A 14,142-nucleotide genomic window follows, 5' to 3' on the forward strand; every position below is an offset into this window, starting at 1 on the left:
GGGAGGATAGTGTAGAGGTCAACCTAAGGACCCTATAGAATCCCCAAGTGGTCAAGAAGATAAGGACTTTTCTAAGTCCAGAAGAAAGAAAAACCTAACCTAGTATAAGAACATGTTCACATGGTCATACCAAGACATGTCGGGTTTGGATTTGAAACTTGTCGAACACCACCTTATCCTGCATCTCAATGCCAATCCTATCAAACATAAGCTAAGGAAGATTGACCAGAGAGTTGAACTTCAAGTCAAGACCAGACTAGAAGATATGCTCAAGGTAGAATTTATTAGGCTCATAGAATATCTTGAATGGTTAGACAATATTGTTGTTGTCCTTAAATCCAATTGTAATGTTAGGTTCTGTATAGATTTTAGGGACCTCAAAAAAGCTATCCCTATGGATGATTTCCCTCTGCTCAATATTGACCTTATAATGGATAGTCGTTCTGAACATAGAATATTTTTATTCATGAACATTTTTCAAGGTACAACTAGATTAAGGTAGCCATGACCAACCCAAGACAATATTCACCATGCTCTATGACACCTATTGTTACATTTTCATGTTCTTTGTCTTTGCCATCTTGTATGACCAAATCCATGATTTCATAGAAGTCTATATAGATGATATCTTGGTCAAGTCCAAAGCTAAGTAAAGTCACTTATATTCTCTTAGAAGGGTTTTTGAGTGCCTTTGAAAATATAAACTCTGGATGAATCCTAAAAAATGTGCCTTTGGTGTCAAGTCTAGTAAGATTCTTGACTTTATTGTTAGCAAAAGGGGCATAGCAAAATGATTGATGAATGTCTACAGAGTTTAAAAAAGTGGAGATTACTGGATGGGGAAGGCCATAATAGGTGAACAAACCTTGGATGAACCTGAACTTATATCCCGCATGAAAATTCCCCTATGTGTTTTTCCCTACTTGGCAACCTCTATGAGATTTTAGTGGCAATTTAGAATCATGTAGGTCTAACAAGAGCCCTTATGAATAATTGCTTCTAAGACTAGGTCCCAACTGATAAAGTTTCAGGAGCGGGCCTCCCTAATTCATGATGATTCAAAAAAGAAAGGCAAAAATGGAAATAATAAAATTACAAAATTGGTATTGATCGAGAAGGCTTGTTCATACACCCTAGTGAAATAAGGGGCACACTCGACACAAACACACAAATATTTTAAGAGTTTTTTCAAAAGATTGTCAAGTGGACAAGCCAAAAGCATACAAAAGTTAGCTACTAAGTGTTCACTCATTTACACTAACCCAGTCACTCACCCAATAATGTAGTCACACCATGCATACATTTCAAAAATAAATAAATTGTTATGTCATCTCATCAACATAAAAAACATGTATATCTCAAAAATCAGCATATCATCATGGTCAAAATAATCATCCATTGTGCATAGTCAAAATGTGTGCACCATCATTAGTCAAGTCAGCCAAAAGCCCAAGTCTTCGTCTTGTAGACCCCTCTCCTTCACCATCTTTGTAACGTTGCCCAGGTGGACGTAACCTACCTGGGTCAGTTATAGAGAGGAGAAGGGTGGCTATCTCCTCCCTCTTTCTCCCACGTATGGAAAGTGGGGAGAGAGAGAGGGGAAATGCCTCTCAAAGAAGGCAAGAGGGGGTGAGGAATAACGCTCCTCACCCATGGCTATAAAAAGTCATGGGGTCCCCTCTCTCTACCCCTGACGATTTTGTCAAAGAGGAGAAGAGAGGGGTGATCATGCACATGTTTTTGCATTTTATTCATATTATCTTATGCATGATCCAGTGAAAAATCATATTAAAAACCCAGTCTTATTGGTATTTTTGAGAAACTGCATTTAATTTGAAAATAAAGAAAAAATGCATTTTTAAATCCTTCCCTTCATTTTTTTAGAGTTTTAGTTATTTTAAAATGTTCTAATCTATAGCTTAGTTAGATTAGAAATGTTATTTACTAATTCTAGACATTTTAGAAGTAATTCTTTTTGTAAAACACATCTTTCTTAGAAGAAGACCTTTTTTGGAATTTTGAAAACTATTTGGACTTCTTTAGAAAATCGTGCAACATAAGGTTTTAGTATAAATACTAATTTTTATAAGTAGCCCACGTTTTTTCCAGCCCTATAGCCTGCGCCCCCTTCTCTCTCTCCTCTCTGCCTCCCTTTCTTCTCATTTTTCGATCTATCAGTTGCCTACCTCTTTCTTCTTGTTTCTTATGCTTTTCAATCTTTTTTCTAATCTCCATCATCGCCAGTTCCTCGTATCCCCTCTGTCAGAGAGAGAGAGCGGAGTTTGTTTGATTGCAATAGAAAATACCATATTCTTCTTCTCAACCCTTCTATCAGAGGTAAATCACACGATTTGCTTCTTCTCCCCCATTTCACCGTAGTTTTAGTTTCTGCATATAATGAATCATAGCATTGCATGTAGTTTCATTTGATCATTGTATATTCATCATATTTAGATTAGATTAGTTTAGATTCAGCATCTAAAAATATAAAAAGAAAAAAAAAATATAACTTAATCTAGTTTAGCCATTTTTTTTAGTTTACGTGTAGAATAAGATTATTTTATTCAACTTGGTAGATCTAACATAGAGTAGTTTTATGTTTTCGTGAGTTTTACTTCAGTTTAGGTTCAGATTTAGGGTAGATTTAATTTAGATCATGTTCTTTATTTTTTATGTTTATTAGATTAAATTATTTTGAATTTCTTAAGTAGCCGATTTAGGTAGATTTAAATTCCAGCAAGTAGTTAGTTTTACTTTCATGTTAAATCTGAATTTTTACATTAATTAAATTTAATTAAGTTCAGTTTATGTCAGTAGATTAATTATAAATTAATTAGTTAATTTAAATTATTTGAATTATATTAGCCAATTTTCATTATTGCATAAAATTATCAATTTTGGTTAATTAGTTAATTTGTTGCTTGCTTGCTTAAGTAGTTGATTAAATTCCTTTTTAAAATTTGGTTAGTATAGCATGTAAGTTAAAATAATTTAGTTTATTTTATAGTTCATGTTTTCTTTTAGTAGTTAATTAGTTTAGTTTATTTCTTGTTATTGGCATTGACATTAGTTAATTCCATAAACTGTTTCTTGTTTTTTGTTAGTTAGTTAATTAGTTATGCTAATTTATCTTTTAGTTAGTTGATTCATGTTAGTTCTTAGTTATAGAATTAGTTATGTTATTTTGTCTTTTAGTGTAGTGTTATTCCATAGTTTATTTAGTGTTTTTGTGACTTTTCGTAAAACTAACTCTTACTGTTTTTGTAGTTTTTTATCATATCTTTGTGTTTCGTTTGTTTATTTTTGCAGAAAAGCCTTTAAACGTGCGGTGAGCCCTCAAATCTACCCTCAAAGAACTCTCTGAGGTCCCTAAAAGGTCCCCTCAAAAGGCCATTCAGGCCCTCAAAGAGCTCTCAGGAAGCCCACAGAAAGCCATTTATCAAACAATACAAAAGTGAACAAAAAGGCAAAGAAGGGACACAAAGGATAAAAGACTCGAAGCACTGAAGCCTTTTCTTTATTTTTAGATTAGGGTTTATTTTAATTTATTCATTTAATTGGGTTTGTAATAAGTTCGCTTATTCATTTATTTAAAGTCCTCTGCAGAGGGTTGCACTATCTTCTTATTTACTCAATTAAATTTTTTTTTTGACAATAAAGTGTAGTTTAATTGTGTGCTTGAATACAAAGTATTTACCATTCCCTGAGATCAACCCGGACTCTACCACTTGTGCGAAACGGTTTTTATATATTTGGTGTTTGGCTTTCACTTAGTTTTCATTAAAAATATTGTTTTAAAAATTATTTTCTAAAACTCACATCAAATTTTTGGCACTGTTGCCGGGGAACAACGATTAATATGAGTATTCACTTTATTGCCATTGTTTATTCATGTTTTGTTAGGTTGCTAGTTTTCTTTCTATTCTTTACTTAGGACTGTTTAGTATTCTTTCCTTGTTCATTATTTATGATTGTTTAGTTTCTTTTTCGTATTTAGGTTTAAAACCACATGTTTGCACATCCTGGATACCAACTTACCTTTTTTGCACGGCCCACCTATTAGGATACCCTTAGAGATGATTGTGCATGATTGGTACCGTGCTCATAGCTTACTTTTTGCAAAATATTTCTAGGTGCGAGTGTGTGGTGCTTGTTTATTTCCTGCTTTCTAATTATTTTTCTTTTACCTGCTTTGTGGTTTGGCCGCAATGCACGTTAGGTAGGTAGAAAGCCTTTTACTTAGGACGGCTGCTACATCGATCTACCCTCAGGTGCATGCAAGGGCAACACTCGCTTGACCCCAAGCTTGTTGAGATAGTCAAGGACCTTGAGATGAGTTGGATCCTAATCCAACTCTCCAGACCAAATCAGGGCAACATTACCCGAGACGATCCAATCCCATTCAGAACTTTTTCGGTCCAATTGGATCCTCGGAGTAACACGTGTTCATCAATATTTTGACTTTGTTGTTTTGATTCCATTTTGGCAAGCTTGGAATCATATTAGATATTTCCTCTTATTTTTATTTTATTTTATTTTTATTTTTTTTTATTTTTTTAGGTGCTAGATTCTATGGATCCGAATAGTTCTAGTGCTCTGTAAGATCTTTTTGTGGCACTAGAGGGTGTATGGGGTTTCAAGGTAGTTTTTTTTATGAAAATCTTTTTTTCCAAGCCTTTTTGTGCGGGTTCCAATTAATATTGTTGTTTGAATCTTACCCTAGATCCAAACCAATTAGAACCCTAAGTGGCACCACTTCATGTGGACGACCATGGTCCTTATTTGAATCTTTGTTTGACCAAGGAAAGTCTTATGGTTGTTGAAAGGTTTTTAAATGCTAATTTTCAAAAATAGATTTTTGATTGGCCTTGGGAGGCGGCAGCCTTGGGGAAGCTTCACCTCCATTATGAGGTATCTTTCCTAGGGTTTAAGAACCCTAGGAGGGTCAACCAGAGGGATGGATTTTGTTTTCGGTTTTGAAGAAAAATCTGGAAAGAAAAGAAAGGAGTGAATTAAGGTTTTGATGGAGAGTTTACAAGGAAATGATTTTGGCTAGTGGTATATTCATCTCTTTACTTGCCAATTCGAGTGTTCTACTGCTATTCTTGTTTGAGAAGGCGTGTGACTCGTACCCTTGTGTTGGTGATCGAAGTCTGATTGAGAAGTTCCAGTGTGTTGTGTTACTGTCGAAGGTTGAGTTCTTGCTGGCTTCAAAAACATATACACTTTTCTGTTTTCTTGATTGACATTGCCTGAAATTTTATTACAGCAAGTTTATGATTTGTGGTATTTTGTTATTCTGGACTGTGTTGAACTTTTGGATAACCTGTTGATTGTGATTGAGTTGGAATAGAATTTCTTAAGTTGTTATATTACGTGTTTGAATTGCATTGTCACCAAATCTAAAAATATGTTTTAAGAATCGGGTTTGTGTTTTAGTTGGATGCAAGTAACTAAAACCCTCTAACAGAATTCAATTATTTGTTCAGTTCTCCCAAAAGACTAAACAAAAATTTATGAACTTTGGCTCATTGAAAATATGACATTCAACCCGTCAACTTTCATGTTTATCATTTTATCTAAATCTATTTCAAAAAATATCTAAAAAGTCTGGCAAATTCTGTTGCTTGAATGTGATTTGCATGACTGCCTATTTATTTTACTTCCTGATAGAGTTTTGTATTTGAGTCATAACTTGCTCAATACTGTTGTATTTTTTAACTTGATTGATGTTCTGAACTGCTAACATCTTGATTAACAACTTTCACGTTATAAGAATTTGCTGAGTTGATTCTTTACTGCCTCAAAAGTTTGCTTGTTTACTGCATGCTTAAATCCCAAATCGTTTTCTTTAGTAGTTTGGCTCCAAAAATACATCAACGTATTTTAATCATAACTCTTTGTGTTTTAATCCAAAAATTACAATTTTAGGCTTGTTAGAAAGATAATACAAATCCACATAACTCATCTGTCTGAGGGTCCAAAAGCCCTCCCTAAGTTGATAGCCTGTCACCCAGTTGGAACATAGTGACCTATCAGTTCAGTCCAGTGAATTTATCATATTTTAGCCATCATATATCCAAAATCTGTGTTCTCAAATCCATTCAAAAGGTGTGCTCGTTGTGCATCTCTTCTGTGTTTGCACCAACTGTCGAAACAGAGTGCCCCTACCTCTAATCGAAGATCATTTGAGTCCTGTTTAGACTCTGTTGTTAAAACGCCAAGCTTTTGTGCGTGGAGATCAATTGGGATCCCAGATTGTGGATCGATTTCGTTGTTGACTCCGCATCATTTGGTATCATAGCTAATTGTTGGATTTCTTAATCTGATACGGTTCAAGAATTTATAGTTGTTGTCAGAAAATGTTTTTTAGGAGTTTTTTCACCATAGCTGGGCGAATGGGCGGTAGAGGTCGGAATGAATATAACCCAAAAAATGAAAATTGAGATCTTATGTGTGAAAACCGTGACTTGCGACCTCAAGTCGGGGAAACTAAGAGGAGATTAGAGGACTTGAGTCGAAGAATGGAAGAACTCATGAGGAAATGGGAAAGGCAATCCGAGCACAGTTTGCATGGATCTCGAGAAACTTATGATGCGGATACATACGATTCAGATAGTGAATTTGATTCGTATCGACAAGGTCATGATAGTAGGGAGACTCACCAGCCTAGGAGGTCACATTGGGACTCCAAATTAAGATTTGAAATTCCCAAATTCAAAGGAACATGAACTCCCGAAGAATTCCTGGATTGGATTAGCGAAGTTTGTGATATCCTTGAATTTAAAGAAGTTCTAGAGGACAGACGTGTGGGATTAATTTTTTTAAAACTTAAGGGTTGAGCTGCAGCCTAGTGGCGCCAACTCAAACAAATGCGTCAGCTTCAAGGTCATGCACCTATTGATAGATGGGAACACAAAGCAGAAATTGCGTGCTTAATTCCTTTCACTTAACTACCATCGAGAACTATATCAAAAATATCAAAACTTAAAACAATTCAGTCCTCACGGCCATACTAGATAGGTTAATCCTTCTCCAGTTTGATTCAAAAGGATTCCACTCGATAAGATCCTCAGTCAGGCTCCATAGACTAGCCAGCATACTGCTCGCTTTCCTGTTTAAGGCGTCTAACACTGCATTCACCTTTCTTGGGTGGTATGCAATAGTAAACTCATAGTCCTTTATGAATTTGAGCCACCTCCTCTGACGCATGTTCAACTCCTTCTGTATAAACAAATACTTGAGGCGCATGTGGTAGGTGAACATTTCAAACTGCTCACCGTATAAGTAGTGCCTTCAAATCTTTAGAGCAAACACTATCGCTGCCAACTCCAGGTGATATGTAGGATAGTTACGCTCGTGCACCTTTAACTGATAAGATGCATAAGTTATAACATTTCTATTATGCATAAACACACACCCCAAACCCATGTCTAAAGCATCTGTATACACAACGAACCCACTCTGTCCTAATGGCATGGTCAACACTGGTGCAGATGTGAGCTTCTACTTCAGCAACTGGAAGCTCTCCTCGCACTTAGCATCCCAAATAAATGTCACTCCCTTGAGAAGGAGTTTAGCCATTGGCAGGGCAATATGTGATTTTTTTTGAAAAAAACACCGATAATAGCCTACCAATCTAAGGAAACTGCGGATCTCACTAACATTTTTGGGCTGACACTAATCTAACACAACCTCTACCTAACAGAAAAAATCCAAGATTTACTATTAAGGTTTTAAAAATTTCATGCCAACATCTAGAAATTTACAGAAGGAATTTTCTCACCTTAGAAGGATCTAGAGATACTTCATCCTTCGAGATCACATATACCAAAAACTGAATCTTCTCAAGCCAAAATTTGCACTTAGAGAACTTTGTATAAAGCTGGTGTTCTCTTAGAATCCCAAAATGATCCTCAAGTGTGTTTCGTGCTCTCCCACACTCTCAGAATAGATCAAGATGTCATCTATAAAGACAATGACGAACTGGTCCATGTACAATCTAAAGACTTTGTTCATGAGATCCATGAATATTGTTGGAGTATTTGTGAGTCTGAATAGCATAACCACGAACTCGTAACACCTATATCGCATTCTGAACATTGTCTTAGGGATGTTCTCATCCCTAATCCTAAGCTGATGATAGCTCGACCTCAGGTCGATATTGAAAAGCACCTTTACAAGATTCAATAACTTGAGTTAAAATCTCTATTTTAATGGTTCTTTGTTTTCCTTAAGGTATAAACTCATAAAATCAAATTCAAAAGTTTTAATTTAGTATTTATCTTAGTCTTTTGTAGTTGATCAAATAAATCCTCAATTTGCGGCAAAGGGTATTTATTCTTTATCGTGACCTGGTTTAACATCCTGTAATCTATGCAGAGCTCTATAGAACCATCCTTTTTTTATAAACAATATTGGTGCTCCCCACGGTGACACACGCGGTTGGATAAATCCTTTGTATATTAGTTCTTGCAGTTGTTTCTTAAGCTCCTCGAGTTGGTGTCATACTGATTATGCATAATTTTTATGCATAAATTCATACATTTTTATGCATGATCATGTGTGATAATCGTTTAAAAATGCTTGTTTGCAAAGGTTTTCATAGTCTCTCATCAAATGATAATTTGAGCAATTTGAGCTCTCTTTGAGCCTTTTTATGAAATTAATTAAGTTTTTGGAAAATACTTTTAGAAAATAGAGTTGTTTGAAATATTTGAAAAAATATATGGACGCTTTTTGAAAAATCTTCAAAAAACCTAATTAAGAAGTATAAATAGTGGGTTTTGAGAAGAAGGGGGCATTTTTCCCCTCTGAAGTTCACGCCCCCTCCTCTGCTTCTCTCGCTTTCCCTCTCTCTCCACTGGTTTTCCTCCTCTTCTTCTTCTTGCCCCTATCTTCATCGGTATCTTCTTTCTTTTTCATTAGGGAAGCGTGTGCGACAAGTGGAAAGACCGTCTTCTTCTCAACCCCTCCGTCGGAGGCAAGCCATCAAGGTAAACTTCTTCTCCCATATCTCTGTAATTAGTTTAAAATCACTGCATGCATCACACTTTATTTTAAGCAGTATGGTCCTAATTAGCGTAGTTTGATCTTTTTGGTTATTTTTGCATATTAGATAATTCATTTTTTTTCTTTCTTTCTTTTCTGCATCGTATAGTGGTTGTCGTGTTACGTTACATTAGAAAACGCCGCAAACTTGTGTGGCAAACAAAAACCGAGTTGCATATTCACGTAAATCGTAAAGTGCATAATATATTGCTAGATGTCTGATCAGATCATGCAAATTAACAGTGTGATCTGATCACGTTGTCATATTTGATCAATGGGATCGTTGGATAGGTTTCTGTTTGATCAACGCAAGACGTTGATCACGATCTTGAGCGGCAATCTCATCAGCGCCTCTTGTTGTTCCATTCAGCATCAGCACATGCGTGAACTAATCACGTTTCAGCATGAATAACACAGATCGCTTCCTTTCAACCAGCCGTTTAAGTTATGTCTTCTTGTTACAGAGTATGAATTTTTTTTAGCATTAATGTCAATCATGCACCAACGTGATCGACATTAATTAAAGATTGTAAGTGCAACGAATAGACTTTAGGCGTGTAGTGTTGCTTAGTTAATTTGATTCAATGTCAACTGCTATAAATGTTTTTAGTTGGGTCGTTTTTTTATTCTTGTTTCTTTCTCTCTTTTGATTATTAACCCAGTTTAGCGTAAGTCCATTAGTTGTAGTGAATTAACATAGTTGATTAATTAGTTTAGAGTTAATTAGTTCATGTCTTTTAATTAGTCATTTTTTTCTCACATTTTTTTGTTAAGAGCAAATTTATTACTTAGTTTAGTTTAGTTTATGTGCAAACACTATTCACAATTTCTTGTGTTTGGTGGTTTTCAATTTAGTTAGATTGTTTGTTTAGTTGGTATTAGTTAAGTAGTTTCTTGTTTGATAATTAGTTAGTTTGTTAAGTAGTTTCAATTTGTTATTAGCTGTTACATAGATTAGTTTCTTGTTAGCTAGTTAGTTTTGCTATTTTGTTTTTTAGTATAGTGGTTTGTTACATGTTGAGTTAGTTTCTTGATTTTTCTTAATTAAATTATTAGCTTTTAGTAGTATTTCTTTTCATGGTTCTGCTTGTTTTGTGATTTTTGTTTTGCAGGAAAGCATTCGAATGTGCAGTGAGCTCTCAAAAGTAACCTAAAAGAGCCCTCTGAGGTCCCTTCAAAAGGCCTTTCAAGCCCCTCAAGGAGCTCTTTAATACATCAAATAAGCAAGAAGAACATACATATCATCAGAAGGGATTAGAAGCTCAAAGCATTGAAAACCCTTTTCTTTTCTTTTTAGCTTATGGTTTATTTTATTTTAATTCAATTAATTTGGTTTTGTAATAAGACATTTATTATTTTTATTTATTTAAGCCCTCCGCAAAGGGCCATACTCTCATTTATTTAGTTAATTAATTTTTATTTTCAAGACAATAAAGAGTAGTTTCATTTTTTTGTGGAATACAAAGTATTTTTCCCGTTCCTTGATATCAACTCGGACTCTACCACTAGTGCGAGCCATTTTTTATGATTTAATGCATGGTTTGCACAAACATTTTTATTAAAAATATTGTTTTAGAATGCTTCATTAAAAAAGTTGCATAACATACGATATGGAGATTTTGAGATTGGAGTCGTTCCAGGAACCAACTCGATTGTGACATCGACTTCTTGCACTATGAGTAGTCTAGGAATCTTATTGAGGAATACATCATCAAATTCTCTGACCGCATCCAATTCTTTTAGAGTGGTCATCTTGGGATCAACCAGACAAACACTAGCCATAAAAGCCTCACATCCATTCTCCACCTTCCTCTGAGACTTAAGAGCTGAGATCAATTTCACTTTCTCTATAGGTTTACCTACTCAATATTCAAGGATAGGCGGATCTGGGAGAACAAATCGGATTTGCCTCTCACGACATGCCATATAAGCATAACACTCATACAACCAATCCATACTCAAGATCACGTCATACCCGATCATTGCTAAAATAATCAGGTTGGCTGACATGTTCTATCCTGAAATCATTACCTCTACATCCGACAAACAACTTTGAGTGACCATCCTATCGCTCGTAGGTGTAACAATTTCTAACATATAACCCAAACTGACAGAAGGCAAGTCCAACATACTAGCAAAACATGTAGCAATAAAATAATGAGTTATTCCAGTATCAAATAATACTCTAGCACTATAGCCTGAGTTAGGGATAGTACCTTCAATCACGTATGCATCTTGCTCAAGCTTGGCCACAGTAGTGCATAGATACAGTGCTATTGAAGCTATTGCTGAGATTGTCCCCCAGTTGTACGCATTTCCCCATTATTCTTTCTCTAAGGGCACTCCTTGATGAAGTGACTTATCTCGCCGCACTGCAAGCAAGCTCCCATGTCTTGCGGACACGACTTTTCTTCATGAGCCTGATGAAACTTTGAGCACCGAGTGTCTTGTTGTTGGTGCCTCTTGCCTGGTGGCGTGAATTTCTTCCCATTGAATCTCTTCTTGTCACCACTCTTCTGGCTGCCAAACTGCTGATGCCCCTGCTTCTTCCATGAAGTCCTCTGACTCTCGGTATAGTCATCTTCCAGTAGGGTAGCCACCTTGATGGCCTCATCTAAATTTCCTAGTCCACACGTGCAGACCTTCGTGCGCAGAGCTGGCTTCAACCCACAAGCGAATTTCATGGCTCGTTCATTGTTTGTCGTATATAGGTTGGGGCAATACTGCTTCAAGCTGTGATAGCGAGTAATATACTCTACCAGGGTCACCTTCTGATGCAAGTCCAAGAACTCCTGCATCTTCTTATCGTGGGTGTGCTTCAGAAAGTACATTGTGTTAAACATTTTTAAAAACTGGGCCCAAGTCACTGGCTTGGCCTAAAACCTCACAATATGGGTGGTCCACCACCACTTCTTTGTCTGCCCTATCAATATATAAATTCCAAAATCAACTTTTTGCTCCTGAAAAACCTCCAAAACCTCCAAAACCAAGAAAATGTATTCGATCTCTCAAACCTAATTTTCTGTAACAACAGAATCTGCCTTCTTTGTGAAGGTTGCTAATGCCATCTCCATGAACTTCTTGTAGGACATACCGCCCATACGACAGACCTATCCTGAGTGACATGTATGTTCTGAGCCACCTGCTGTAGGTCAGCTCCCATGGCCTACATTGCTTCGGACTGTTGTCCTACCACCCTATTAAGGTAGTTAAGGGTGTTCATAATAGCGTTGAAGCGCCCTTGCCAAGCCATCTATTTAAATTAAAAATAAAAATTGAAGCAAAAATGAGTTTCTGACTAAACTCTCGTATTGTATTTCTAGCATATATTTAAGTTCTCGCATAGACTACAATTTCAAATATTAACATGCTCAAAGCAAACAACTACAACATGAACATACTTACAATGATGTCGGATTGTTGGGTGTGCCAGAATCGTTATACTCTTCCCTTAAACTTACTTGGCTTTGATACCAAAGTTTGAAGGTTCCATATTTATATCAGGAAATTTCAGAATTTTTTTTAACACTAGGGGAAGGGTTATCCAAGCCATTTGTAAACTCGAATAAACTTGAGTAGGTTATAATAAAACCACAAAACACCCATAATTGAAATAGAGTTCTAAATAAACCATTCATTATTTTAATATTCAATCATAATAAAAGCAGTCTTAATATATTATTAAAATATTTAAAATGCCCAAGAGCCAAAACATGAGCCAAGTATTTTGGAATAGAGCGATGACGTCCATCTAAGTACCACCACAATCATACCACATCACTTTCTTATTACCTAAAAAAGGGTAAAAGTAGGTAGTCAAACCATGCCCAGTAGGTAACACTCTACCATGTAAACAAAGAAATAAATTTCAAATACATGAAGCATGCAATGGACATAACAACAATGAAGCATATATCACTGATCCAGATTACATATATACACACTTGAGCATACATGTAAACAAACAACAATAATTTACTCTTTGATTTGATACATGCACTCAAACTCATTAGTAAGCAAGATCATGCACCATTGCATACATTCATTTTATACATATCAATATAAAACATGTGAATTATGTGAATCAGGTGAACCTCATCTCTAATGCATTGTTTCTCTTTTTTTGCCCTATAAGAGTACACTAACATAGGCCTTATCAAGTAGTCCTGGTTCCTACGTCGAGGATGGAGAACCAGAGAGATGCTTCGCTCTCCAAATTAATAATTTTTTGCCTCGATCGTGTGTATTGCCTATCCTCTCTAAAATAGACACCGGCTTAAACAGGTACCTAGTGTTGATTAATTAAACTCACAAGTCAATTCAAGTGCCTCAACACCAAGGGCCTCTAGTCCGAGCCTCTCTCAGGATGCTCTCACAATGACATAAGAAAAATATCAACTTATTCAAACAAAATCTTCACTAACATATCTTCATTCCAGCATACCCTCCAGACCCACGGTAACATACTCCCCTCAGGAGTATCCTTGAGCCATACCTCCCTTGAGGTTTAAGTGTGTATGAGCATGCTTTATAATTATTTACCATATGGTGCATACAAACACTGCAATGGTTCCTCATAACCAGGCTCACTTATGAACTATGAGCATGTAGGTTTTCTCGTAACCCATAAGCCATCCAACATGTTATCCATACACCACTCAACCACAATGCATGATGCCCATGCCTATAACATAAACCATTAATACATCTCTTATGCAATTTATTAATATATATGGTTCATCTCATTATGCATATCACATCATGTAAACATAGCATTCATCATAACCATCATGCATAAGCATTCATCATGGCCATCATGCATAAACACTCATCATGCTGTCACACATCAATTTCATAAAATTCTTATATTGTATACTGATCTACAAACCGACCATGCACATGAAAGCATGATATACATTGAATTACATAGGCTCACAATTCATTAGTCAGAAATAGTAAATAACAGAAATTATCCTGCGATAAGCAAAAATTCTGGGTATCACTTGCTTGTGTTCCCTAACATCTTCAGTTTACAGATCTAAAAAACCTCTTATACTTATACAATAGAAATTTCAAGACTAAAACTGATTT

This window comes from Nuphar pumila, chromosome 4, assembly GCF_984573655.1.
Source record: "Nuphar pumila chromosome 4, dmNupPumi1.hap1.1, whole genome shotgun sequence".
Taxonomy (NCBI): Eukaryota; Viridiplantae; Streptophyta; class Magnoliopsida; order Nymphaeales; family Nymphaeaceae; genus Nuphar; species Nuphar pumila.